The sequence below is a fragment of the Globicephala melas genome, chromosome 4 (assembly GCF_963455315.2).
Source record: "Globicephala melas chromosome 4, mGloMel1.2, whole genome shotgun sequence".
NCBI lineage: Eukaryota > Metazoa > Chordata > Mammalia > Artiodactyla > Delphinidae > Globicephala > Globicephala melas.
Window position 1 is genome coordinate 102,095,158 of NC_083317.1, and position 26,338 is coordinate 102,121,495.

Sequence of the window (26,338 nt, forward strand, 5' to 3'; positions counted from 1 at the left end):
AATAAAGAAAAAAGAACAAAAAGAACTGAGGACAGTCTCAGAGACCTCTGGGACAACTTAAACGCACCAACATTTGAATTATAGGGGTCAAGAAGAAGAAGAGAAAAAGAAAGGGACTGAGAAAATATTTGAAGAGATTATAGTTGAAAACATCCCTAATATGGGAAAGGAAATAGTTAATCATGTCCAGGAAGCACAGACAGTCCCATACAGGATAAATCCAAGGAGAAACACACCAAGACACATATTAATCAAACTGTCAAAAATTAAATACAAGAAAATATATTAAAAGAAGCAAGGGAAAAACAACAAATAACACACAAAGGAAACACCATAAGGTTAACAGCTGATCTTTCAGCAGAAACTCTGCAAGCCAGAAGGGACTGGCAGGACATATTTAAAGTGATGAAGGAGAAAAACCTTCAACCAAGATTACTCTACCCAGCAAGGATCTCATTCAGATTTGATGGAGAAATTAAAACCTTTACAGACAAGCAAAAGCTGAGAGAGTTCAGCACCACCAAACCAGCTTTACAACAAATGCTAAAGGAACTTCTCTAGGCAACAAACACAAGAGAAGGAAAAGACCTACAATAACAAACCCAAAACAATTAAGAAAATGGGAACAGAAACATACATATTGATAATTACCTTAAAGGTAAATGGATTAAATGCTCCCACCAAAAGACACAGACTGGCTGAATGGATAGAAAAACAAGACCCATATATATGCTGTCTACAAGAGACCCACTACAGACCTACAGACACATACAGACTGACAATAAGGGGATGGAAAAAGATATTCCATGCAACTGGAAACCAAAAGAAAGCTGGAGTAGCAATTCTCATATCAGACAAAACAGACTTTAAAATAAAGACTATTAGAAGAGACAAAGAAGGGCACTACATAATGATCAAGGGATTGATCCAAGAAGAAGATATAACAATTGTAAATATTTATGCACCCAACATAGGAGCACCTCAATACATAAGGCAAATACTAACAGCCATAAAAGGAGAAATCGACAGTAACACATTCATAGTAGGGGACTTTAACACCCCACTTTCACCAATGGACAGATCATCCAAAATGAAAATAAATAAAGAAACACAAGCTTTAATGATACATTAAACAAGAGGGACTTAATTGATATTTATAGGACATTCCATCCAAAAACAACACAATACACATTTTTCTCAAGTGCTCATGGAACATTCTCCAGGATAGATCATAACTTGGGTCACAAATCAAGCCTTGGTAAATTTAAGAAAATTGAAATTGTATCAAGTATCTTTTCTGACCACAACGCTATGAGACTCAATATCAATTACAGGAAAAGATCTGTAAAAAATACAAACACATGGAGGATAAACAATACACTACTTAATAATGAAGTGATCACTGAAGAAACCAAAGAGGAAATCAAAATTACCTAGAAACAAATGACAATGGATACATGATGACCCAAAACCTATGGGATGCAGCAAAAGCAGTTCTAAGAGGGAAGTTTATAGCAATACAATCCTACCTTAAGAAACAGGAAACATCTTGAATAAACAACCTAACCTTGCACCTAAAGCAATTAGAGAAAGAAGAACAAAAAAATCCCAAAGTTAGCAGAAGGAAAGAAATCATAAAGATCAGATCAGAAATAAACGAAAAAGAAATGAAGGAAATGATAGCAAAGATCAATAAAACTAAAAGCTGGTTCCTTGAGAAGATAAACAAAATTGATAAACCATTAGCCAGACTCATCAAGAAAAGAAGGGAGAAGACACAAATCAACAGAATTAGAAATGAAAAAGGAGAAGTAACAACTGACAGTGCAGAGATACAAAAGATCATGAGAGATTACTACAAGCAACTCTATGCCAATAAAATGGACAACCTGGAAGAAATGGACAAATTCTTAGAAATGCACAACCTGCCAAGACTGAATCAGGAAGAAATAGAAAATATGAACAGACCAATCACAAGCACTGAAATTGAAACTGTGATTAAAAATATTCCGACAAATAAAAACCCAGGACAAGATGGATTCACAGGCAAATTCTATCAAACATTTAGAGAAGAGCTAACACCTATCCTTCTCAAACTCTTCCAAAATATACCAGAGGGAGGAACACTCCCAAACTCATTCTACGTGGCCACCATCACCCTGATACCAAAACCAGACAAAGAGATGTCACAAAGAAAGAAAACTACAGGCCAATATCACTGGTGAACATAGATGCCAAAATCCTCAAGAAAATACTAGCAAACAGAATCCAACAGCACATTAAAAGGATCATACACCATGATCAAGTGGGGTTTATTCCAGGAACGCAAGGATTCTTCAATATACACAAATTAATCAATGTGATACACCATATTAACAAATTGAGGGAGAAACACCACATGATCATCTCAATAGATGCAGAGAAAGCTTTCAACAAAATTCAACACCCATTTATGATAAAATCCCTGCAGAAAGTAGGCATAGAGGGAACTTTTCTCAACATAATAAAGGCCATATATGACAAACCCACAGGCAACATCATCCTCAATGGTGAAAAACTGAAAGCATTTCCACTATGATCAGGAACAAGACAAGGTTGCCCACTCTCACCACTCTTATTCAACATAGTTTTAGAAGTTTTAGCCACAGCAATCAGAGAAGAAAAGGAAATAAAAGGAATCCAAATCGGAAAAGAAGAAGTAAAGCTGTCACTGTTTGCAGATGACATGATAGTATACATAGAGAATCCTAAAGATGCTACCAGAAAACTACTAGAGCTAATCAATGAATTTGGTAAAGTAGCAGGATACAAAATTAATGCAAAGAAATCTCTGGCATTCCTATACACTAATGATGAAAAATCTGAAAGTGAAATCAAGAAAACACTCCAATTTACCATTGCAGCAAAAAGAATAAAATATCTAGGAATAAACCTACCTAAGGAGACAAAAGACCTGTATGCAGAGAATTATAAGACACTGATGAAAGAAATTAAAGATGATACAAATAGATGGAGAGATATACCATGTTCTTGGATTGGAAGAATCAACATTGTGAAAATGACTCTACTACCCAAAGCAATCTACAGATTCAATGCAATCCCTATCAAACTACCACTGGCATTTTTCACAGAACTAGAACAAAAAGTTTCACAATTTGTATGGAAACACAAAAGACCCCGAATAGGCAAAGCAATCTTGAGAACGAAATACGGAGCTGGAGGAATCAGGCTCCCTGACTTCAGACTATATTACAAAGCTACAGTAATCAAGACAGTATGATACTGGCACTAAAACAGAAATATAGATCAATGGAACAGAATAGAAAGCCCAGAGATAAACCCACGCACATATGGTCACCTTATCTTTGATAAAGGAGGCAGGAATGTACAGTGGAGAAAGGACAGCATCTTCAATAAGTGGTGCTGGGAAAACTGGACAGGTACAAGTAGAAGTATGAGATTAGAACACTCCCTAACACCATACACAAAAATAAACTCAAAATGGATTAAAGACCTAAATGTAAGACCAGACACTATCAAACTCTTAGAGGAAAACATAGGCAGAACACTCTATGACATAAATCACAGCAAGATCCTTTTTGACCCACCTCCTAGAGAAATGGAAATAAAAACAAAAATAAATAAATGGGACCTAATGAAACTTCAAAGCTTTTGCACAGCAAAGGAAACCATAAACAAGACCAAAAGACAACCCTCAGAATGGGAGAAAATATTTGCAAATGAAGCAACTGACAAAAGATTAATCTTCAAAATTTATAAGCAGCTCACGCAGCTCAATAACAGAAAAACAAACAACCAAATCCAAAAATGGGCAGAAGTCCTAAATTGACATTTTTCCAAAGAAGATATACAGATTGCCAACAAACACATGAAAGAATGCTCAACATCATAAGTCATTAGAGAAATGCAAATCAAAACTACAATGAGATATCATCTGACACCAGTCAGAATGGCCATCATGAAAAAAATCTAGAAACAATAAATGCTGGAGAGGGTGTGGAGAAAAGGGAACACTCTTGCACTGCTGGTGGGAATGTGAATTGGTACAGCCACTATGGAGAACAGTATGGAGGTTCCTTAAAAAGCTACAGATAGAACTCCCATATGACCCAGGAATCCCACTAATGGTCATATACCCTGAGAAAACCATAATTCAAAGAGTCATGTAGCAAAATGTTCATTGCAGCTCTATTTACAATAGCCCGGAGATGGAAACAACCTAAGTGTCCATCATCAGATGAATGGATAAAGAAGATGTGGCACATATATACAATGGAATATTACTCAGCCATAAAAAGAAACGGAATTGAGTTATTTGTAGTGAGGTGGATGGACCTAGAGTCTGTCATACAGAGTGAAGTAAGTCAGAAAGAGAAAGACAAATACTGTATGCTAACACATATATATGGAATTTAAGGGAAAAAAATGTCATGAAGATCCTAGGGGTAAGATGGGAATAAAGATACAGACCTACTAGAGAATGGACTTGAGGACATGCGGAGGGGGAAGGGTAATCTTTGACAAAGCGAGAGAGTGGCATGGACATATATACACTACTAAACGTAAAATAGATAGCTAGTGGGAAGCAGCCGTATAGCACAGGGACATCAGGTTGGTGCTTTGTGACCACCTGGATGGGTGGGATAGGGAGGGTGGGAGGGAGGGAGACGCAAGAGGGAGGAGATATGGGAACATATGTATATGTATAACTGATTCACTTTGTTATACAGCAGAAACTAACACACAATTGTAAAGCAATTATACTCCAATAAAGATGTAAAAAACATTAAATTAAAATTTTAAAAATTAAAAAAAATTATTTTGTTGATATCCTCAAAACAAATATGTTATAGTTCCTGAAGTTAAAAGTCACAGAAATGTGAGGGTTCCCCTATGACTGCAATGTCTTAGAGTTTTTAATTCTCAGAGTTGTCCACATTGAGCCTCCAGCAATCTGTCAACTACAGTTTCGGTTTCCCTACCCTGGCACTGTTCCCATGGAAGTTTCTGTTCATAGGTTTCTGCTCCAGTAAATTGTAATGCTCTCTATCCATTCTCCAATTCTGTGTGTCTCAAACTTTAGGAACAGCAGTTAGCTCTGTGACCTCTTTTCTCTGACAGATCTAATAAAATGAGTTGCTGATTTTTTAGTTTGTTTAGCCTTTTATTTTTTGTTAGGACAGAGTGTAACTTCCAAGTTCCTGACATGCCAGACCAGAAACTGAAAGTCTGTGTTTCACAATAAAATAAATTGGAAACTACAAGTAGGAGAATAGCTATGGCTGAAAAGTCAACTATTAACTTAGAAAAAAATCTTGAAATAATAACAATAAAACACAGAGTGAAAAAATTAGAAAAGATGATAATTGGTAAAACTAATTGGACTCCATGAAGTAGAGAACAGAAAATAGAACTAAACATTTTCAAAAACAAATAGCAGGAAAAAATCCCTGAATTGAAAGAAAATCTGAATATTCAGATTGATAGAGAATATCAGGTTATTTAAAGAACTAAATAGGCGTCTACAAGTAGTGGTTGGGGAGATTGGGGGAGGAATGCAGGAGAGTTTGGGGCCTTATCCATCATTAGAAAAGTAAAAGTCTGTAGATATTTGTAGAATTTCCTAAAAGTTCTGAAGTAATGAAAAGTTGGCCTCAGAATATGATACCCATCCACATTGCTATTAACCAGTAAAAGCAAAAGATAAATATTCTCACCATTAAAGAACTCAGTAATATAAATCTGCTGAGCTCTTCTGACATAACACAGAACAAAATAAAACAAAAGAAGCAACAACATGGACCAAAAAAACAACTTGATGAAATCCAGCCAAGCTGTAAGTAAATAAAGCTCTGAAATTTCAGTAAAACTAAATGTATTATGCTTGTGCAAATAGTTTTTCTAGCTTTCGAACCATTGAGAAACTATAATTTCACAGATTTCTCCAAGCCATTGTTTACCTTCTCTTATTTTGAGAAGTATGGCTGTATTACATGTAAGTATGTGACCATGTATTAGAATTTAACAGAAAAAATTTTTTTCAGGAATTTATGAACTTCAGATTAATGTTTCCTTAGTAGAAGAAATAATAGTTCTTAACATTTCCGGTTAAGGCAAATAAAACAATTATTACATTTTACAATTGATTTCATGGTAGGTGTTCTTTTAATTCAGGTGCCAGGAAGACTTTCTTGAGATCTTTCATGTGTAAGAATGCTTATGTATCTTCATTAAGCCTGAATAACCATGTAACTATATATAATTTTCATAGACCAAAGTTACTTAAAAAATGGTGTAGACATTGTTTCATTAACTATAGCATCCAGTAAAATGGAAAATTTCTGGAGAGCTGTGACTATATTTCCCACTGAACAGGTGACTTGCTTTTTCTGCTTGCCCATATGGCCAGCTAACACTCTCTAAATATGCTTAGAAAAATGTTTGAGGCAATGTTCGGCTAATGTTAACAATGTCATTTGATGGTATGATTTTGAATGTATTTGCAATTTACTCTTGTACTTTATAATCTGAATGTTTATTGATGTATATATTTTTAAATAAAATGAATTTTTTAAAGGGGGAAGCATGGAACATGGAAACAGATTCAGTGGAAAGCACAGAATGTATTTGAGGAGAATGCATGAAATGATGAAGGTATGGCTGTTACATAAACTGAAGAAAGGATTCCATGCCAAGCTGAAGAGCTTAAACATGGTCAATTAAACAAAGAGGAATTATTGGAAGGTTGTGCATAGAGTAAGGTGTGTTCTTCAAGAGAATTCATATGCCAGGCATAGTCAGATAAAGAGACATTTGAAACAGAAGAAAACCTGCAGTTTCTTTCTTTGGTTGATATGAAATAGATAATGAGACCTGAAGAAAAGGAATGATAAGGTTTTGGATTTGGGGCTTTATTTTCCTTTTCCTTCTAGCAACTTCCTAACATGAATACTGTATGAAGAATACTGATGCATATGGAAGTGCTAAGGTCATACTCAAAATTAACTTAAAACATTTGAGAGCTGAGATTTGCCTCTGTCCTTAATTCCAAATCAAGCGGCCTAAAAATGCATTGCAATTATTCTAACAAATCATGAAACCTAGGAAAAAGAAATGAAAGAATATAGCCCTTCAGAAGTTGTCTTTTTAGATTCTATAGCCAGAAAAAAACCAGCGTCAGTGTCTTACGACACTGGTGGCTTAGCCCCTGGCTGGGAAAAAGAAATAAGCACCATTCTTTATTATATAAGTTCCATTTGGTGTTTGGAGGGTTTTCTTTTTTTTCCAGTGTATCTGCGAAGTACTAAAATTTAAAAAGAAAATCACTTGATTATTTGACCTAATACAACTGTAATGTCTGGAAGTTGCCCAGATGCCAAAAATATTACATAGCTCTTTCATTCTCAAGAACCTTAATCTTGCTCTAGCCTAGGGCTTTAGGATTGCTTCCTACATCAGAGCAACTTATAAACTAAAAATTTTTTAACAGAACTATAAAATGCATCTACTGAATGACTGCTTTATGAGAGAGGGGTTATAGGAGATAATGGGATCATATGCAATTTTCCATGGAAATATGAAAATCTTTCATCATTTTGTACTTTCCACTGAGTTTAATATTCTAATTCCAAACATTCTATTTTCTTTACCTTGTATAAAAATATATGATAAAACAGTGAAGTAGGCTAGAACTTTAAAGATTACATTTTTAGTCTCATTTTTTTTCTAGTGGGATTCAAATCTAAATTTATAAGACAAAATTCATGAACTACAATGCAGTTCTAAAAATATGGCATATGATTCTTTAATAGTATACCAAAATGCTATATAAGTATTCACGGAAACAAATAATTATTGTTCATAATACCCTTGATTAAACCAATGATTTGACTACCTTAGAAAAGTATAACTGAAACCTTACATCTTACATTTTATAACCACATGACCTTCTAAAAGCAGACAGAATTGAGCTGAAACGTTACAAATTCTGGATATAGTCCAACAATACAATCCAACTTCTGAAAATGAAATCACATCTTAAAAATTATTCCCTTCACTTTACAATCCATATATTTAGAATCAGTTTGTGTTCAAACCTAGAATTACAGTAGTTTATACCACTAATTTAGGAGAAATATGCTTGCCTTTTCCTCTAAGTCTTTATTCCAATTTTAATGCTTACTTGATAATTATTTTTTATATATATATATATATATATTTGTAAACATCAACAATTTATTCATCTCAGGATGCACTGCTTGAATGTCTAGAAAGTAAATGTGCAGTAAAGGATAGAAAAAATATTAGGGTAACATCATTAGGACCTTATCAAGGAAATATAAACAAACAAACAAAAAATGCTTTAACATCTCCAATTGCAATCTCAATGGCAATCTTCCAACAAAAAATAACAGACTAAAAGTTGTTGGCTTTGTTTATAAGTGGTTTAAGATTTGTACTGACAAATCACTAATGAAGGGGTTAAGAGCGGTAACGACCAGGAGAAAAAACAGGTTCAGTTGAATTTTTAAGCTTTTAAAACTGGCAGTCATATAATTTCAGTAAAAACATTTTTCATAGCTATATTTCTCTGTTTTTTCCTCCTCCCCTGTTCAGTCTGTCACAGTTATACATATTCTCTAAAGACCAGCTCAAATGCCAACACCAACACGGAAACTTCCCAATCACACCTTACTTCAAATGAGAGCTAATCTCTATTTAAGTAGCTAAGTGGCCAATTATTGAGTAGCTCCTATCTGCTAATGAACACTTGCTGTTTTATTTTTAATTTTCACGACAACTTTTCACAATGCACGTTAGAACCCTTAAGTAGTTTGCCAAAGGCGATACAAGTTCAGCTAGGATTTGAACTTAGGAATACTAGTCGCCAAATCTCATGTTCTCTGTACAAATATATGTTTTTTATTCTGGATAAAACAAAAGAAAATAGACTATCTCAAAATAGTCCTTATACTCATTCTGGTTATAATTTACTACTGTTCTTAAAAATTATCTGATTGATATCAATAGGATACCTTCACGTTTCACTGGAATGTAGTAAAAACATTTATAGCCCCCTGCAGATTCAAAAGAATATAAATGTCAATACTGTCTGTGGGTAGGCTTGCTTGGCAGTAAAACTTAACTATATTTATGTGTAACTCAGAAATTCTACTAGGTGAAACAGAAATAGAATATATAAGCAGTGGAAGGCTTATCCTGAAACAGAATATATAAGCAGTGGAAGGCTTATCCTGAAACAATTGTGAGAAAGCAAATGTGAGAAGGAGCAAATTGTACCATCTTCTTCTTACCAAAAACACTTTCAATAGAAATTACTGTGTGCTTCTTATTGTTGTTTGTGGACCAAATGACTAAATTAAAATATTGGACTTTTCCTCTTAGTAACCTGACCTAGAGTTAGCATGAGCTGACAACAGGGGAAGGATGGTACATCAATGGCCTCAGTATGGGAAGGTCCAGGATCACCACTAACATGCTTAACTATATTATATTGAAGGAACCACTGGGATATTCTACTTGGTTTGCTTTTTCTTTAAAAATAACTTATTTTTAAGTGGCTCAGTCCCAACTCTAAATCATATTTTAAGGAACTGAAAACTTCTTAGTACTTTATTCAATAATTCCTAATTCAATGCTATTCTCTCCTCTTACTTTTAGCTTTTAATTATTTCAATGAGTCAATAGTCAGATATTTCTCCTGCATGATATTAATGAAACCCTGGGACTCCTGAATGAAAGTTTCTTATAACTTTCTTCACAATAACATATTTTAACTTTTCTTATAGGTACTCATAAATTAATTCACATATTTATTTATCTTATATTTAACAATTTCCCTACCTGTGCCAAATGCATAAAGAGATGAATACAACCTAGATCTTCCTCTAAGAAGTTAGTTGACTCTGTCTGCACTGTACAATATGGTAGCCATTAGGGCCTGTGGCTATTGTGCACTTGAAATACAGCTACTTAGAAATGAGGGTGCTGTAAGTGTAAGATACCCACCAGAATTTAAATACTTGAAAATTTTAAAAGTACATAAAATATCTCATTAATATTTTTATACTGACCACATGTTGAAATGATTATATGTTGAATATGCAGGGTTAAATATCATGTATTATTAGATTAATTTCATTTCTTTCTTTTTAATGTTTTAATAGTTGAACTAGAAAACTTTAAATAACATTTGTGGCTTGCACTATATTCCTATTAGGCTGAACTGGTCTATAAAATCATAGAGGTAGTTTATAGACTTAAGGAAATATATGTTCTAAATATGCACTAGAATATTAGATATATAAAAACATGTCAATTGGGACTTTATTAGAGTTTCATCAAAGCTTCAAAGCTGAAGTAAATGAGGTACAAATGCACACAATTCCAAATTGCAAACGTAGAAACATAAATGTGGGACTAACTAAGAATGAGGCAGTCAGGTTTAGTAACTAATACTAGTCTCCACTGTACATCAAGCATGGTAAGGATTTATTAACTGGGGTGTGGGGAGCTGTTATAAAGAAATTGCTAGGAGTATAGAATACTGAGTATAAAATATTCTTCATCCCCATGGTGGAGAGGATGGGGATGCCCCCTAGCCCATCCCACCTCAAGGCAAGTGAAGGCGGCACTGAGAGAACACTTCCAGAGGTTGTGGATGCTTGCTTGGAGGGAAACTCATAGCTTGCTACCTGAAAACATGCTGACTGAGATGCTTAAACTCTTCAGCCTGTGCAGGGTGGGTAACAAGACAAAAGTCAAAAGCATTCCTGGGAGAACCGTTATATAGAGGTTGGAGGTAGGGCACAGCTACCTGAAATGATTTTCATCTGAAATAGTCTGAAGACAAGAGGCTTCATTTAACAGCATGCAAAAAAAAAAAAAAAAAAAAGACAATAATGGGAACAAGCTGCACTCCTGTGGTTGGTGGGTGAGTATACTTCAGTTCCCTAAGGCCAGGTAGATACCACAAAGGTAGCAGGAACTGACATGTTTTGAAAGGCTACTGCCCAAGAGAAACACCTACTAGGGTAAAAGGGGTTCCAGAAGAAAGAATCTGTATGGGGTTCCACTACAGTTTAATAGCTGTGAGTTGATTAATATAAAGTCAGCCAGAGAATGTATCACCACAACAGGGGACGGTGAAATTCAGAAGGCTTTTCACAGTTTTGAAAAGATGCACCAATAATTCCACACAAAAGAGCAAGCACTAGAACACCTATTTCTCACCAGCTAATATTGAACCACAGGTGTCAGCTAAGGAAGGAAATATTTGCCCATATTCTTCTCATTCTGCTTTACCAGTCCATCTCTACATGAGCCGGAAGCTGAGAGTGAGGGGCTAACAAGTGGAGTTAAACAGAACATGGAAGGTCCAGAAGAGATCACAGCATTCTTCCCTACTGCCCTGGAAAAGCAGATCAGGCTTGAGCTGAAGGTTCAAGGAGAAGATTGATTGTGACAGCAAAGCTTTGATGTAGACTTGTGCCAAATTTGAATCCCTGAAAACAAATATTTTGATTTATTTATGTTTGTTTGTATTCTTAATTATTTCTAATGTCTGGAAGTAAACAGACTGATATGGGATCTACCCAAGATCCCATAGGGTGGAAAATTAGCATGCGATAAAGCATGTTTGAAACAAGTGGCCAGAAAAAATAAAGTGATCCGCTTATCATAGCTATCTATTTCTGCCTATTAAGTACCTATTAAATGAGAAATGTGGTGAATTGTGAAAGATAACTTATCAGAGCAAGTCGCCAATGATTTTGAAACTTGCTTCTTATACAGATTAACTTTTTATACTGTCAAAGGAAAGGAACTCCTATTCTTATTTGATACTGCCTCAAAATGCTTTATATAAAACTTATTAAACTTTAAATGTTACGTCACACAAATTATAAATTTTTACTTCTTTTAAATAATAATACAGGAAGCAGTTATATTTGCCAAATAATTTTAATTCCTAACTTAACTAGACAATATTTCAGAAAAATACAGAGCGAGACAAGTGGGGCTCTTCTTATAGAGGTTTAAGATGTAAAATGTATCTGAATCTGTGTGGAGACAAGTGAGTAGGAACGTCCTAGAAGTGGCTTAGATAGGAGTAGAATAAACTCATCAGGGAATAAACTCATCATTATGTTTTTCTTCCCAAAGTCTCCTTCTGGGGGAACATTTGCATCTCAACTCATTCAATCTTTTTTTTTTTTCGGTACGCGGGCCTCTCACTCTTGTGGCCTCTCCCATTGCGGAGCACAGGCTCCGGATGCGCAGGCTCCGCGGCCATGGCTCACGGGCCCAGCCGCTCCGCAGCATGTGGGATCTTCCCGGACCGGAGCACGAACTCGTGTCCCCTGCATCAGCAGGCAGACTCTCAACCACTGCGCCACCAGGGAAGCCCTCAAATCATTCAATCTTGAGGGGGCATAGAAAACCGATGCCCGGTTCAGACCTCAGTGCCCATGTTTCCACAAAGGACCAGCAGAAATTGTCAAGACTGGAGGGGCTTTATGTCAGTGGTGGTAGCGAGGCACATCAGAGTGATGTGCAAGTTTTGTTAGAAGCAAGATCCAGCTCCAGATGAAAAAAGAAAATGGTATGGGAATGGGGAGAGCTCCAGGTAACATACATGACTTTCTGGAACAAAACACTGCTCAAGTGATAGAATGGAAGCAGAATCCCATGACAGACAACAAGTTGAGCAGGAAAATAAGAGGTGGGGTTAGGAGCAGAAAAGTCAGTCTGCTTATACGTACCTCACACTTGAAAGGTATTTACTTTTAACATTTTATTGAATTGTAACATAAAATGAAAGTGCAAACATCCTAAGTGTCATCTTGATAACTCTTCACAAATTAAACACACCTATGTAATCAGGACTCAAAATAAGAAACAGAATATTATCAGGGTTTTGATGCCTCTTTAATGATTCCTTTCAGTCATTACCATCTCCCCAAAGTTCCCATTATCCCGAACATAAAAGCATAAATTAGTTTTGCCTAATTGTTTTCTTTTTTTACTTTTATAAGTTAAAACTATACAGTATGTATGCTTTGTGTCAGACTCAAGAGTATTTTGTAAGATTCATCCATATTTTTCTGTATAGTTGTAGGTCATTGATTCTCATTGCTGAACAGTAGTCCACTGTGTCACTATATTACAATTTATCTACTACTCTCTAACTGGGCATCTGGATAATTTCTAGTTTGAGGCAATTACGAATAGAGCTGCTATAAACATTCTACCTCATGTCTTTTGTTAAGCCTGTATACATATTTCTTCTGGGTATATACCTAGGTATAGAATTGCTGCCTTGTGAAATATGCAATTCAGATTTAGTAAATGCTGATAAACAATTTCCTCAAGTTATTGTAATAATTTTTGCACCCACAGGATTGTAGGAAAATTTTGTTGACTCTACATCTTCATTACACTTGACCTTTCTATTTCATTTTAACCATTCTCATGGTATTACATTGGATGTTTTGATTTGCATTTCTTAATGACTAATGAAGTTGGATGGCTTTTTATATCTTTATTAGCTATTTGGATATTTTCATTACTGTGTCTTCAGTGTTTCTCCCCATTTTTCCTATTGGATTACTAATCTTTTTTCATATTTATTAGGACTTCCTCATATATTCTGGATATTTTTCATATATACATATTTACAAATATTTTCTCCTTTCCTATGTGTTATTGTTACTCACTATTAATGGTACCTTTAATTACAGAAGTTGTTAATTTTGATATAGGCCAACTTAACTTTTTTCATTTATGGTTAATTCTTTTTGTGTCCAGTTTAATAAATCTTGCCTACTTTAATGTCATGAAGATGTTCTCCTTTTAAGTTTTCCTTTAAGACTTTTATTGTTGTGCCCCAGCCATATTTAAATACCATATAAATTACTCCAGGGCACTGAGGCAAAGTTTCTGTCTAAACCCATTGGCTGGCATGGAAGAAACTTCTAATATCTCATCAGACTAGGCAAGGCTCTTGGTTCAGTATCAAGATAGGGCTATGCCTCCTCAAAGCAGGACTTTTCAAACATTCATCTGAACTTGGGAGCTCTAAGATTTTAAAGAAAAGAAGCAAGCTTCTTTCAATACACTTACTGTCTAATTATGGTCCCAGAAGATGTCAGAGAGTAATATGGTGAGAGTGAAATTTGCAAGAAATGTAAAAATAACTCTAGTTATAATAGCACTGATTTCCATTAAGATGACATCAAGCTGTTTCAAGCTCATCCACAGCCTGAGGCACAAGCTATTAGTGCAGAAGTGTATAATAGCCTCCTCTCCTGTTTTGTCACATGAGAGCTATTTCAGTGCTCCATGTAGAGGAATTCAGGGAGGTACAGACAAATATGAAAATACTTCTTGTATATATCAGTGAGTTAGACACTACAACAGTCAATGGCTGCTTGTTACAAATTGATATACTGATAGCATTAAATGTAATCTGTGTTTGGACATCTATCTCAATCAACTCTGATTATTTTGTTTTCTTACAAAATCTTCAAGGTCTAGTTTTAATCCTTCTCTCGCCATTTGTCATCCCAAACATATTTCCAGGAAATATGACCGCAGGGGATATTCTGACATTTACAGGTGTTGATTAGGGGCAGCTCATTCTAGCTAACATACTTCCATCATGTGAAAGTTCACAAAATATATAACCAAATGATGCTGGAAGGCATTGATGCACCTTAGGGAAGCCAGGTTGTTACACAACCCAGACTGCAATGCTCTATGTATTTAGGAGTTTTTATTAAAAAAAAAGAATTTGAAATATTTATCTGTGCTCACCTAAGATCAGTGCATCTCCCCAGGGATTAGATACAAGGAAAAAAGTAAAAGAAAATTCTCAGCCATTGGTTCAAATTCATTAGTTCCTCATTAGGCTCAAGAAATCTGCATTTTCCAAAGTCTAAAAGAATAATACATGGAAGACAATGTGTTTTATACATAACTAAGATACGTAGTCTATCACTGTCAGTTATTACCTTTGTAATTCATCTTTATTTAAAATGGCATGTAACATCTCAGTAGTATTTATAATAGAGAACATCTGTATTATTTCATAAAATGCACATTGCATACAGCTGTTCATGGTACTGCCTGCAGCTATGGGATAGTTTGCTTAGTAATGCCTGGGCTTCCTATTTTATCTGTGAAAAGAAAAGCATGAAACCCAGATGGTCCGTATCAATCATGCTGTAAAAAGTGTTGCCTGGTCTTCTCCTTCTCAGCAGGACTCCTATTGATCTGAGTTCTGTCAGGATCTGATACAATTGTGGACAAGTCACTTTTTTTCCAAAGTCTCATGTTCCTTATTAGTAAAATGAATATGTCTGTTTTTTTAACTGAAGTATAATTGACTCACAATATTGTGTTAGTTTCAGATGTACAGCATAGTGATTCAGTATTTTTACAGATTATACACCATGTCTGTTTTAATTTTGTATTTTGCAAAGACCTGAGTTTTCATGGGCATGAGGACAAGCAAACAGAGCTCCAGAAAATTCTGCCCTCTATCATATATTGTAGCTCTAGAAACATATTTATTTAAATAAAATACTTAAACCTTTAAGCATGATTAACAATAATGCCCCTTTACTTTCTAATGATCTTTGAATCCCTACAAAGGAAAGGTAGTTATTGTAAGGTGTTTAAAAACTCTTAATTTAATTTCAGAATTGAAATTTCATCATGGCTTGGCTATTCAACCAGTGTTAAGGGAGAAAACAAAATCTCCCTCTTTGATCCCTTCATCTATAAAAAGGGGGATTATAGTAATTAATGCCTCATGAGGTTGCTGTGATTAGCAAATTAAGTAATGCAAGTAGAGTACTTAGTATAGATCTTAGCAAATAGTAGGCACACAAAAAATATCATCAGTGCTCTTTCACCTTTTGTCATATATAACATGCACTCTCTTGATCAAGTACAATAATTATATAAAATTTAAATTGATTTTGCTATTAATTATAGCATTTTTATAATAAGTCAAAAGCTACCCTCAAAAACACAAGGACTCTGTATTAGTTTCCTAGGGCTGCTGTAACAAACTACCACAAACGGGGTGGCTTTAAACAATAGACGTTTATTCTTTCACAGTTCTGGAAGCTAGAACTCTGAAATCCAAGTGTTAGCAGGGTCATGCTCCCTCTGAAGGCTCTAGGAAAGAATCCTGTCTTGCCTCTTCCTAGCCTCTGGCAGATGCCAACAATCCTTGGCACTTCCTGGCTTGTTGTTTTTTGCCTCCTTCTTCAAAGGGTCATCTTCCCTCTGTATGTGTCTATTTCTATCTCCCTCTCTTTTCTCTATTATAAAGACACCTGTCATTGGATCACTGGATTTAGGGTTCATCCATATCCAGTATGACCTTAACATGATTACATCTTCAAAGACTCGGTTTCCAAATAAGGTCACATTCACAGGTACTGAGCATTATGACTTCAATATACCCTTATTTGGGAGACATAATTTAACCCACAATAGGCTCCGTAAAGATATAGACAGATATTGAGCTTAAAACGCTAAATAATTTAATGGAAGTATGCATATTCTAAAAATAATTAGGCATTAATAAAAAGAAGTTGAAGAAGTCTTGACATAATATAAACAAACCTAACTATATTGAAAGTATGCCTTTTTAAGGTATAGATAACTCAATTGTTTATAATATCCTACAAACTTCTCCCCATATTAATTTTTTTTTTTCGGTACGCGGGCCTCTCACTCTTGTGGCCTCTCCCGTTGCAGAGCACCGGCTCCGGACGCGCAGGCTCAGCGGCCATGGCTCACGGGCCTAGCCGCTCCGCGGCATGTGGAATCTTCCCGGACCGGGGCACGAACCCGTGTCCCCTGCATCGGCAGGCGGACTCTCAGCCACTGCACCACCAGGGAAGCCCTCCCCATATTAATTATTAATTCAATGTAATTCCAATCAAAGTAAGAAAAGATTTCTGACTATGGACGTGGACTTCAAACAAAATAAATCTAAGATTTATAGAACTCAACCAAGTGTTAATAACAGCCAAGTCTAATTAGAGGGAAAGGAATATGTTTATAGATCTTGAACTACTATATAATGAGAAATTATTAAGCTATCATAATTATCACATTGCAACACTGGCACACACACAAACAAATAGATGAATGGACCTAATTAACTAATGCAGAAACAGACCTAAATATACATGAAACCTTGGATTATGAAAGATATGCTATTATAGATCAGTGATGAACATTTAAATGCTGCTTTAACAATTGCTTATTTATAAAGGAGAAAAAAATTGAATCCCCCTGTTATGTAAACAACTCCAGACAGATTAGAAAACTAAATATGAAAAGTAAACTTTAAAGTGTCTAAAATACATGTAGGAAATTATTTGTATGATCTCTGGATAGGCAGAATGTCTAGAGAAATTATAAATTCTAAAATGACATATTAAAGAAGACTGATAAAATTGATCACATTAAGAGTCAAGTCTTCTGAGTGATAAATGAAAACATAAAAAGGTGAAAAGATAAGTCAAAGCTTTTGGAAAAACAAATGTTAGAAAGTATCTATGCACATAAACAAGAAAATAGACAAATACTTTGTAGTATATAGAAAAAATGTAATTCTATATATCAATAAAAATAAGCTATCAACATCAGAGTAAGTTAAAAAAATCAATTTGCAGAAAAATTTAAATAACATCATCCCATTTATATAAAATTAAAAGGATAAAACAATGCTTGGGAATAAGAAAAAAGCCAAGATAGTGGTTATTTCTAGAGAGGGTCCAAATAAGAATAATATGATTGTGTCAGGATATACATTTCTTCAGATGAGAAGTGTTCATAAATATTAACTCATTATTCTTTATACCTTTCAATGTATGACTCTTAACAATATTTTGAAAATTACATACAATAGTAAAATTCAGCCTCTTATTCCTTTGTTATCTTAAATCACAAAAAATGCACTTTAGATATCTGAATACGTGTTATATGTTAAATCTGGTGAGGAGGGGATAAGAAGATAGCAGCAGCATTTTTTTTCAATCACCTGTAGCTCTCCATTTAAAAACAGATAGAGGATCAAGGATAGCAAAACAAAAATCCATACACAGCATCAAACAGAAAGCTAGATGACCAGGTTCCCCTTAGCTTAAAAATACAGTCTGATGATGGCAACCACTGACAACAGCAGCAATTGTGTTGTGCTCACAATTGTTCAAAAGGATGCAATGGAACATCTGACTGAACAGAGTTCCAGAAGAGCCAAGAGGTGCTCATTGTAAAGCCTAGATCACCAATGTGAGAATGGCAGCTGACATGGGAAGAAGATTCACACATTCCAATAGAATTGGACAGTAAGGTTTGAAGGACCCAGAGAAGTCTGATCCTAATTCTACAATGTCACCAGTAAATGTCATAACAAAACCCCACAGTGAAAATCTGCTGGGAATTGAATCAAAACTGTGCAGGAACAATACAATAGATATTCAGAACTAAGAAAGTATGGAAAAAAGGGGTTAGGGGAGGAAATGGGTAGGAGAACTCAAAAAGTAAACTACATTTTTAAAAACTGCATAGAAGCAACATAAGAAAGAGTGCTGTAAAGTTAGAAAAACTATTCAGTATCATGCCTCCTCTAAAAGTCCAGGTAATTAATTTCTTGTAAAACTGGACAGCTAAAATGATTAGGTCTAATCTATTATAAGTTCTTGTTAGAGAGAATAAGGAGCAAAATATACCCCTAAAGATAATAAGAGCTAGCCACAAACATGCCAAAAATTTGTAAAATATATAAACTATCTATTTAAAAGTAAGCTAAAAGGCATTAAGAAAATAAGATATTAAAGAAAAGAAAAAACAGAATTAGAAAACTCAAAAGTGTGATGACAGGACTCAAGAAATAAAAGAAAAAATATTTCAGAAATAGAAGTTAAATTAAAAATAAACATAGAAAGATAAACACAATACATGTTTCCTTAAGCAATAAGGAAGATAACAGGAGAAAAAAATTAAAATAAAAAATAAATGAATAAAATAAAATGATTTATGAGGGAATGACAAATTTAGAAGATAAGTAACAAGGATCAAACATTCATAAACTGGAGTGTCTGAAGACTAAATACTGAAAGATATATTTAAGAAATATTTGCTTAAAAAAATATTTGAATCTCCTTAAAATTCAATGGTAATTTTTGAATTATGATATTTAGATTCTTATGGAAACAAACTGAAAAGAAAAAAAAAACTTCCCAAAAAACAATAACAAAAAATTCATAGAAAATCAGAGGAAATGTGATGAATAGCTGGATATTTGATAATACTGAGGAATTACTGTCAATATTGTAAGTGTGCCATGATTATTGGGACTATGTTCAAAAAACAGTTTCTGTCTTTCAGAAATTCATATGAAATATTTATAGGTGAGATGAGGTTTGTGATTTGCCTCAAAATAATCCATTGATCAAGTGAGAAAAAGTGGTTGGTGGTCTAAACAAAACAGAATGGCTCATGATAATTGTTGAAGTTGGCGAATGCTACCAGCAGGGGGGAGTGGTTCATTATAACATTTGCTCTCATTCTACATATGTTTAAAACTTTTCACAAAGTATAAAAAAATATAAAAATGTTATTAGAAGATAAACTTGATAATCTCTACTGTAGTATAGGGAAAAAGAATAAATGTATGAAAATTAAAAGAAGATGATTCACACTAAGGGTAGACAATGGCACTATCTTCCTCTCCAGAAATAAATTATCCTTATTTATAAAGAAACCTTGACAAAGACAAACCTTAAAGACTTAATTGAGGAAAACTTTCATGGATTAAAAACAAAAATAGGTCTTTGCCTCCTTAGGTAGGTTTATTCCTAAGTATTTTATTCTTTTTTGATGTGATGGTATGTGGGGTTGTTTCTTTAATTTCTCTTTCTTATCTTTCATTGTTAGTGTATAGGAATGCAAGAGATTTCTGTGTATTACTTTTGTATCCTGCAACTTTACCAAATTCATTGATGAGCTCTAACAGTTTTCTGGTAGCATCTTTAGGATTTTCTATGTTTACTGTCATGTCATCTGCAAATAATGACAGGATTCCTTTTATTTCCTTTTCTTCTCTAACTGCTGTGGCTAGGATTTCTAAAATTATGTTGAATAAAAGTGGCAAGAGTGGACATCCTTGTCCTGTTCCTGATCTTAGAGGAAATGCTTTCAGTTATTCCCTATTGAGTATGATGCTAGCTGTAGGTTTGTCATATATGGCTTTATTATGTTGAGGTAGGTTCCCTCAATGCCCACTTTTGAAGATGACACAAACAGATGGGAAGATATACCATATTCTGGGAATCAATATTGTCACAATGACTATATTACCCAAGGTAATCTACAGATGCAACTCAATCCCTATCAAATTACCAATGGCATTTTTCACGTAACTAGAATAAAAAATTTTTAAATTTGTACAGAGATGCAAAAGACCCAAAATAGCCAAAGTAATCTTGAGAAAGAAAAGTGGAGCTGAAGGAATCAGCTTCCTGACTTCAGACTATACTACAAAACTACAGCCATCAAAACAGTATGGTTCTGGCACAGGAACAGAACTATAGATCAATGGAGCAGGATAGAAAGCCCAGAAATAAACCCATGCACCTATGGTCAATTAATCTATAACAAAGGAGGCAAGAATATACAATAGAGAAAAAGCAGTCTCTTCAATAAGTGGTGCTGGGAAAACTGGACAGCTACATGTAAAAAAATGAAATTAGAACATTCTTTAATACCATACACAAAAATAAACTCAAAATGGATTAAAGTCCTAAATTAAGACCAGATACTATAAAACTCTTAGAGGAAAACATAGGCAGAACACTCTATGACATAAGTCACAGCGATATTTTTTTTAGTTCTGTCCCTTAGAGTAATGGAAATAAAAACAAAAATAAACAAATGGGACCTAATGAAACTCAAAAGCTTTTGCACAACAAAGTAAACCATAAACAAAATGAAAAGACAACCCACAGAGTGGAAGAAAACATTTGCAAACAGTGTGACTGACAAGGGATTTATCTCCAGAATTTACAAAGAGCTCATGCAACTCAATATCAAAGAAAGAAACAACCCAATCCAAAAATGAGCAGAAGACCTAAACAGACATTTCTCCAAAAAAAGATATACAGATGGCCAAGAAGCACATGAAAAGATGCTCAGCATCACTGATTATTAGAGATGCAAATCAAACCTACAATGAGATATTACCTCACACCAGTCAGAACAGTCATTATCAAAAGGTCTACAAACAATAAATGCTGGAGAGGGTGTGGAGAAAAGGAAACCCTCTTGCACTGTTGGTGAGAATGTAAATTGATACAGCTACAATGGAGAACAGTATGGAGGTTCCTCAAAAAACTGAAAATAGAAATACCATATGACTCAGCGATCCCACTCCTGGGTTATCCAGAGAAAACCATGGTTCGAAAGGATGCATGCACCCCAATGTTCATTGCAGTGCTGTATATAATAGGCAAGACATGGAAGCAACATAAATGTCCATCAACAGATGAATGGATAAAGAAGATGTTGTACATATATAAAATGGAATGTTACTCAGCCATTAAAAAGAGTGAAATAACGCCATTTGCAGCAACATGGATAGACCTGGAGATGATCATACTAAGTGAAGTAAGTCAGAGAAAGACAAATATCATATGATATTGCTTATAAGTGGAATCTAAAAAAAAAAAAGATACAAATGAATTTATTTACAAAACAGAAACAGACTCACAGACTGAGTGAACAAACTTATGGTTCTCAGGGGGGAAGGTTGGGGGGAAGGGATAGATTGGGAGTTTGGGACTGGCATATACACACTGCTTTATTTAAAATAGATAACCAACAAGGACCTACTGTATAGCACAGGGAACTCTGCTCAATATTTTGTATAACCTAAATGGGAAAAGAACTTGAAAAAGAGTAGATATATGTATATGTATAACTGAATCACTTTGCTGTACACCTGAAACTAACACAACATTGTGAATCAATTATGCTCTGATATAAAATAAAATTTTTAAAAAATCCATCAATACACAGTTTTATTCAATTAATACTTTCAGCAAATGTATTGAGTACAGCCTGCATGATAGATACTCTTCTAGATACAGCAGTAAATATATGAGAAAAAATTGAAGAGACTTAAAAAATATTAGAAAAATATTAGAATTAATAATTTTCTAATAACATTTTAAAAGCAAGGATAATTAAAATAATCCAAAATGCAACCAGGTAGTAAAAAGCATTTTCACCATAAAAACAAAAGTCAGTTTGGCCCAATATGTTTTCTGTGGCATGGAATATGAGGAAAATATTAGTAAAAATAAAATTTTCATCAGAGCCTTTTAACATGTAGAAAATGGAATTAGGGTGAGAAAGAGGGAAAGGGCAATGTGGGAAGAAGAAATAGAAATAGTGAATGAAAACCAGTATAGAAACTGAGAATTGTTTGGTAAATGCTGACTCGAGTTATTTCGTTAAAAGATATAATGTACTTTATTTTGAATGTTACATCCACTCAAATTTTGCTAGGATAACTAGGATAAACCAGACTTTCTTTCTTTTTTTGGTTTGTTTCCTTTTAAAAAAACCAGTTAGTTAATAAACAAATTATATTGGGCCACTCAAAAACTTTCTAAATTAAAAATGTAAGACCACAGTTGTCATTCCCCACAACTCATGGGGAAATATTCCGTGATCACCAAAGAAAGGGAGGAGGACCTTGAATGGAATGATCCCTTTTCATAAATGTGCCCATGTTAAAATATCACTTTGCTTGTTGTTTAAGTATGTCTATGTAAGATGTCACTGTGGTTGTTAGTATTGTTTAAGAAGCTACAGAGCTAGTGTCCTGTTAGAAAACAAAATCCCATTTACTTGTATACTGTGCATATGAACTAAGAGAAAAGAAGAAATAATATATTCTATAGGAAATGGATCCACTGGAAAAGGCATTCTAGCTAAAATCAGAAAATTATTTTAAAAAAGCAGGTTGCTAAGTTTCTATAAGGCCATTCTTCTAAAGTAATAGATTTTTAAATGTCAGTTAAGAAGCCTCCATTTTATTCATAAGTCAATTTATGATTGTACTTCAATGGTATTTTTCAATAATCTTAATTGACAAAACTATTGATATTATGGACTGCTAGCCATTTCTTCTATAAATATATTATTAACAACAGAGGAATATGCTGAGCTATGAAGATATTTCAATAAATCCTTAGTAATTTAAAATTGACTCAATCAAGAATACAAATTTGAACATGGGAAGTACGCTCTTTCGTCTTTCCATCAATTTATTGTCAACAAATACAAAAGATAAACTTCGTAAAGCTTGTTGAGGCAGATGGCTGGAACACTTTTCACTGGCTTTTCCAGTTTATTTCATGGACTTACTACATAAATACTAACATAAACCATGAATATTCTACACTGTGTTCGAACATAGTAAACATTTAAAATCACTCTTTGTTAACCATTTTCACATTTTTCACATTGGTTATTTTGTGTCTGTTCTTTCCTTTATCAAATAATAATGATGATAATAATAACATTTGATGTGTATTGAGTACCTATCTCATGCCAGGCCATATTCTAAGTGTTTTATACACACTACCTTCCCACTAAAATTCTATGAGTAAGGTGCTTTGGTTACCGCCATTTTAGAGATGACAAAACTGTGATCCAGAAAATTAAGGAATTTGCACAAAGGCACACAGTGGGGAGGAAATAAAGATAGAATTCACACTGAGCTAGACCAATCCTAAAGTCTGCCATTTAACCACTGCAAAGTACCAGCTCCATAGAACGAGGCTTACAGACACTGAAACAGAAGATGTTTTTAAGTTCTAAACTTCACGTTGGAATACCAAATAATTACATGAAGGTATGGCATATAAAGGCTTTCATTTAAAATTACACATTACAACTTAGAAAATTTCCTTCTAAGTAAAACACTTTTATATTTTTAAGTTATTTCAGTCTTCATTCTTATTTTTTGTTTTTAGTGAGTTTGTATCTTTTTTTCTGAGAAAGATGTTTGTTTTCCAATTTAAACTTTTTTCCTTTTCCAAACTTAAAGTATACTAAAAACACATTCTTAAATAGGATTTTTAGAGGTGATCTTGAAAGCCTCGGCAACTTTCCACAGAGAGCTATTAGATTAGAAAGATTAGAAAGATCATCTCCCTCTCACTTTCACTTTCTTTGATTATAAATCTGAAAAGCTTATAATCTTTCCAGAATTCCGTTGTCTGTCTTGTGGGTCAGACTAAAACTTAGAGAGGAGTAGGGTTGCCAGGTTTAGAAAATTAAAGTACAGTACACCCAGTTAAAATTTAATTTCAGACAAACAACAAATAATATTGCATTTTATCTGGCAACACTGAAAAGAGGCGTAGAAAAGATGAAATAACAGAGGCACTTCAATTAACATTATGGATTATCTTAGAATAGTTATCAGCTAAAACAGGTCACCAGCAGTCAATACAGCCCCAGCAGATAGGCCTTATGACTCACTGCCCACCTTCAGGCATCTCCTACCAAAGATAAAACAGGAGGCCAGCTTGGAAGCTTCTGGTGCTCAGCTCTATAAAGGGGATAAAATATCATTGGACAGTAAGTATAGGAGTAGAAATGCAATAATATGGAGACAAATCTCTGTGTCAGAGTTCCGCCCATAGAGGAAACCATATGATTAGAAGGAAAAATTTGAGATGCTGCTTTAGGTCCCATGGATTTTGTTAAATTGTCTTCTAAAGAGGGTCAAAATGTCAAGCAGCATTGTGCTCTCTCTCTCTCTCTCTCTGTCTCTCTGTCTCTCTCTCTCTTTAGTAGAATAAAAATGTCTGGTAAAGAACCAAATTGCTTAGTATACAGAAAAGCTCAAGCTTGTCAAGAGCTCATATGTCTCTATGTCTCTCACTCTACCACTCAATAGCTCCACTGAATTAATTTTGAAAAAATAAGAATACTGGTTTGAATGAATGCCAAAATATTATCTGCCCAGGCTATCAATCTTTGGCCCATTTGGTATACCTAGCTGTGCATTAGTAAATTCATTGTGGGAAAGGATAGGAGGGTTGATTTCCAGCATGTACCAACTTCCATGGTGTAAATGCTACCACTATGGTAGATTTCAAGCCCCCAAAACGGGCTTGCTAAATTTCTAAATATGTGATAATTAGCTCTTGCAAGAGTAAAAGAGCAGCTTCTGATCAAGATGTCCACAGGCACATTCTACCTCAGGATTAAAATGACAGGAACGTGCTCAAGAGCCCTTTCTAGAAGTATGTGACATCCGGGGTTTTAGATTGGTGTGACAGAATGCATAGAGTGAATAACCAATTCCTTAAAACCAGGGAGGGAGGAGGGGAGGAAGAAAGAAATGTCACAAATGCAGGATAATTTAAATACTTCAGAAATGTATAAGCACCACACTTGTAAGTGTTCAGAGAGATTTTTTCAGGTGTCTCTTTAATTTACTATCTTTCAGGAGACCTTCCATGATCATTTCTTAATATCTCTGTGCTTACAAGAATACATGGTATTTTTCAACTCTAAGTAAACAGTCAAAAATTTGTTATAACTGTTAATATCTGTTTAAATATTTATCATGTCTGACTATGAGCTCTCTGAAGGTAGGGATAAGTCTTATTTGTATCCCAGAATCTTTCAGGGTCTATGGTGAATAGTAGATGATTAACAAAATAAAGCTTGGTGGAACTGAGTATCAAAAATCCTTAAGCTGTTTAGAAAAAAGTTGGTGTTTATAGGATACTTATCCCATTGCTTCAATTTTAATTCCTCCAAAGAAAAAAGAGCATTATTTTATCATCCTTATCAGAATGCCAAATAACCTGAGTTTCATGCTATTGTTTATTGCCCTCCATCCCAAATGTTGATAGAATTTCCTTTTTTGAAGATGAACAAAGCTTTGTTCAATTATCTCTATGGTGAACTCACAGAATCAGAGCTCCTGCTGCAATTGTAGTATATAGTTTCTGTGACTGGCATAGACACCATTTCAACAGGAGTCATATCTTGTGATGAAAGTGTCAAGTTCACACACACTGATCTATTGCATACACGCACAGCATGCAATTGAAAGTGTCCTGTCAGTGAAAGACTGATGAGAATGTATTTCATTTCAGGCCTTATGCCTAACTAATGATGAGAAATAAAAACAAAGGGCATAAATGATGAATTTGCTGAATTTGTTTTAATATCATTC